General features: G+C 40.8%; 1 protein-coding gene across 4 annotated transcripts in view; it reads left to right on the forward strand.

Moving 5' to 3' along the window:
* Window positions 1-5,000, forward strand: part of PDE8B (phosphodiesterase 8B) — a 2,824,882-nt gene that overhangs the window by 1,237,395 nt on the left and 1,582,487 nt on the right. The window lies entirely within an intron of this gene.

The raw sequence follows: 5,000 nt of genomic DNA on the forward strand, positions 1-5,000 counted from the left end.
TCATTCTGGTAACAATTATGGTCAATAATGGTAATTGGGTTTTTACATGGCTGGGCTTATAAAGGCCCTAGGTTAGCCTCGTAACATCCTGTGAACCTATGAATCTATACATAGAGAGAGAGAGAGAGATGTATATCTATAGATAGACAGGTAGAGATGTACATAAATGTGTATCTGTGTGTATCTCTCTTTCTGTATACATATATATATATATATATATATATATATATATATATATATTTTTATATATATATATGTACACACGTGTGTGTAAATTGGCACCTAATGCAGGATTAGATTGTCTGCCTTGCACTCCATAAAGTGCCAGGAAAGGCTCTTGGTCTCCTGGAATTCTAAACCTCAAAATCTAATAATTGTAGAAAGAATGAATGAATGAATGAATGAATGAAAGAATGAATGAATGAATCTAGCAAATAAACAACACAGCTGCAATCAGTTTTGTAGGGTGTCATATGAAAATATAACTAAGAACTTTAATTTAAGTACAGAAAATAAAAAAAAAAAGTTATTAAAGATGGAACAGTATCTTCTTTTGTCAACTTGTCTGTGTATCATTTAACAAGCTAGTTCTAAGTTTCTGAATGAGAACTAAGTTGGACAGGAGAAAGACATTTCTGAAAGTATTTTCCAAAGTGGTAGTACGGTTATGTTTTATTATGAATAGCCTTACTTGTAGTTTTTTGTATAGCCTGCTTTGTTTAGCTCTCTTGCTCCTATAGTGCAAATTCTGTAGTCTTGGAGTAACTGCGGTGTTGGCACGGCAGAAAGAATGCCCATACCATGCCGTCAGTCCCAGCACATGCTCCTGCAGTCTCAAAGCTTTTTGTCATTACTGTTGCAGTTACATATGTTCAACCACACATACTCAGTGCCATGACGGAGCACCTGTACCTGCATCCACTTAAAAATATGTGCTCACTACATGAATTCTTTTGGAAATAACAGTAAATTTAAATTGACATCTTCTCTTCACCTGAGTGACCTGTCATTTGCAGTGCATGCACTAGCTGCAATCACTAGCACTGATTCTGTATGAGCAGCATGTTATATACTTTCCTGTAGCATTAATTTGCGGCTGCCTGCGTCATTACACTGAAGTAAAGATCATTCTGCTCTTTCAGCTATCTTCTTGCAGTAGTGGGAGGGGGTTCCTTTGGGGTTCACTGCGAGCCACACAGATGTCTGAACTTACTGTTATACCAGCCAGACAGCTGGAGGGTGACCTCAGGCATCTGCAACTCTGGCAGTAGCTGGGTGGATTTTTCTACAGCTGAAGAGCTCCCAACAGCAAACATTTTAAAAGCCATGCTGCTTTCCCTGGCTACATTTGCATTTTATTAGAAAGCCATGACAAAATGCACAGTGTGCTGACCAGGAACAAAAAGCAATCCTGTAATATTTTTAGTCAAACTGCAAAAGCCAACTTCAAAGCTGAGTGATCGTAGATGACTCCAGAGTTAGGATGTAATCTTGCCAACTTCAAAGCTGAGTGATTGTAGATGACACCAGAGTTAGGATGTAATCTTGCAGATCAGAAGCAATCAGGTAACGTCAAGTAAGTTATCTATACAGTTTGCTTAAAATCCTCAAATTTTTATTTTCGATTTAACAATGAATTCACCAGGCTGCTTCATGTCCGTTCATACACGGTGTATGTTTGTGTAAGTGTGTGTGTGTGTTTGTGTGTGTGGTTGTTTATGGCTGTGTAGGTGTAAGTGTTTCAGCAATGGAGGTGACAGTGGGATGCATTATATGTGTCTGACAGTAGTGGCCTAAAATATATTACTGTAGGCATTGTTTATGTATTTATTCACTCATTTACTCAGTAAAGTGACTGTAATTGCTGCGTGCATCTTTGTGTGTATGCGTGGGGGGGGGGGCTTGCAATGAATTGCGGTGAGTTTGACAGTAATGATGTAAAATGCATTATGGTGGACATTATGTATTCATTCATTCATTTGTTCACAATCAGATATATGAGGTGTATACAATCATTACATGGATATAACTGGTAAGCCCGTGTGTGTGTGTGTGTGTGTGTGTGTGTGTGTGTGTGTGTGTGTGTGTGTGTGTGTGTGTTTGTGTGTGTGCATTTCTCCATGTGAGTAGTCACTGTATGGATGATACTTCCTTTGGCTTATTAAGCTTTATGGCTGCTGGTGAGGTTGAGCAAAAGTGTAGGGTGTTCATTTCATACAAACACAACAACTGTTTCACAGCAATCTGTGAATTTTTCTGTATGCTTTGCCCCCCCCCCCCCATTATTTTTTCCTGATTCTTATGCTGAGATGTTCAGATGTTATATTCATTAGCCATCTGGGGTACATCAGAGCAAGACCTCTCAATTGGCATTCTGTAGTAAAATGACAACAAAATTAACCATGAGAACACCATTCACCAACCCATGCCGTGTAAACACACCATTTACCAACCTATGCCATTTAAACACACCATTTATCAACCCATGCTATGTAAACACACCAGCTTGACATGCAGATTATCAGCATTCATATCTTCCAATGTTGCAATATTTGCAGAAGTATTACCGTATTTTATCATATAATATCTTATACATATATTGCAGAAGACCTGTGAATATGGGTTCTGAAATGCAGACATAGGAGAAACAATAATAGAAACATTTCTGTACTTAGCACTGGACTTAAAAGCTTCTGTGTCTGCACTGGGGAGTGAACATTTTCTGTAGACTTTTATCGATTTTTCACTAACTGGCCATACTTTAGCAACAGCTTTACTTTAACATTTAAGAGGTAAGTTAAAACAGGCACATAGCTAGGCCGGGGCAAAGGGGGAACCTGTTCCAGGTGCAAAATCTTAGGGGTTGCAGTCATCAGATGCGAAGTGGTAAAAATTGCATTACCAAAAATGAAAGTCTATATTGCATTTGCAGTCAGAACAGAAATGTAGCAGGCCACTTTCTTAAATGTAGCAAGCGTTTATTTTGCTCCTCAGTTCTGTGTTGAGGAGTGGCATAGAGGGGCAGGGTAAAAAGGCAAGGAGTACCAGCTTAGGGAATAGACCTTTTTGTGCCTCATCTTAAAGCTGAGGAGGCACCACACAGTGAATGAGATTGCACTGGGCATCAAAATGGTAGTGCAAATAGTTTGACACATTCCCATCATTAGCATCAACACCATCCACACCATCAAACATATCTGTCATTTCTGCTGACACTCTAACAAACAATGCAGTTGCCATGCTTTCTGTTCATAGCTCCCATCAGTCGAGGAGTACTAATGAATTAATGTCAGCATGCTCAATACAGAAAGCAATCTGTGCACATGCATCCCCTTCCCCCACATTTAAAACACAGCCATCAGAGTGTATGGCAGTGCAAATTATCAACATGTGTCATGGAGAAGTCTCAAAAGAAAATAAGTGGAAATGACATTGTAATGTATTTATTTGTTTGTTTCAGTTTGTTAACATGGTATAGCAGTGAGCATTATCAGTTTCAGTGATTTAATAAACATATAAAATTGTATGGTATACAGTAGCATTATTAGTATTTGCTATTATAGGTTCATAGGTTGGTACTAGACTATCGGCCCTGGGGCCTAAACAAGCCTAGCCATAACAATTCCCTGGATATTTCTTCCCACTATATTTACTTCCCTGGACCCCTGTCTAGTAGGGCAGCTGACGTGATTCTGGGGTGAATTTCCTATCTCCCATCCAATCGTCAAGGTTCCTTTTGAAGAGGACCAAGGAGGTGCTCTGCTTGATATGTATGGGCAGTCTATTCCAGAGTATGGGGAGTCTCTGGGTCAGGAACCTATCCCTCCAGCATGTTTTGTTCATTGTGATGACAAGGTTTATATCCCTGGAGCGTGTGGGTCTGAGGGATTGAGATTTCTTTAAGTGGAGCATGTCCAACAGCTCAGGGTTTGACATGGCCTTGTATGTTAAGCAGAGATCACCTCTGAGTAGATGATATACCACAGAGTATAGCTGGAGTTTTTTAAGACGGTCAGTATAGGATCTGCTTTAGGCCTATGATTCTTTTAGTGAGGTATGTCTGTGGCCTTTCCAGCTGTTGCAGATGTCTTCTGAGGGACATACCAAATGGGGCATTGTACTCTATAATGGGTCGAATGAGGGATGAGTACAGTGGGACAATGACCTCCTTTTTCTGGATGAAAAACCCTTAGTGATGAGGTGTGCCACATAGAAGGATTTCCTGACTGTTGTGGTAATGTGGTTATCAAAGGTGAGACCACTGTCCACCTGTGTCCATACGTCTCTCATCACATTTTCAGTGTTTACTGTACTGCCACCTATGTAGTAATTCATGGGTACATGTTTTTTCCCAAAGGGGATAACTATACATTTCTTGGCATTAAGCTTCAGCCTATGGCTCTGGCACCAAGCATCTGTTTCTGTTAGGCCCTTTTGTAGAATATCCACATAATTTGGGGATTCAGTAATGGCTCCCAGTTTGCAGTCATCTGTGAACTTTGTTAGCCAGAGTCCCTTAGTGTTGGCCTGTACTTCAGAGAAGTAGATGCCAAACAAGAGTGGTCCGAGGACTGAACCCTGAGGTACTCCACTTGTCACTTGTCTGGAGCTGGATTTGGAGTCAGCTACTTTTACAGTCTGAGTTCTGTCAGTAAGCCAGTTGGCAACCCATCAAGTGACGTAAGGATTTATGCCCAGCTTAGTAAGTTTATCTATGATTCCAGAGTGGGGGATGGTGTTGAAGGCCTTGCTGAGGTCCAGATAGGCTGTGTGGACCAACTTACCCTCGTCCACAGCTCTGGAGACTGATTCGAAGAAGTCAATCAGGTTCAGGAGACAAGATCGGCCCTTCATGAACCCAAATTGGGTGGGGTCCAGTGTTTGAAGTTTGCCAATGTCTTTGTTTATAAGTTCCATGATAGTGTGTTCCATGCCCTTGCACATCAGGCTAGTCAGACTGATGGGACGGTAGTTCCCGGGATCCAAGGTGGATCCCCCCT

Source organism: Protopterus annectens, chromosome 2.part2 (genome assembly GCF_019279795.1).
Source record: "Protopterus annectens isolate FY-2018-M chromosome 2.part2, PAN1.0, whole genome shotgun sequence".
Taxonomy (NCBI): Eukaryota; Metazoa; Chordata; order Ceratodontiformes; family Protopteridae; genus Protopterus; species Protopterus annectens.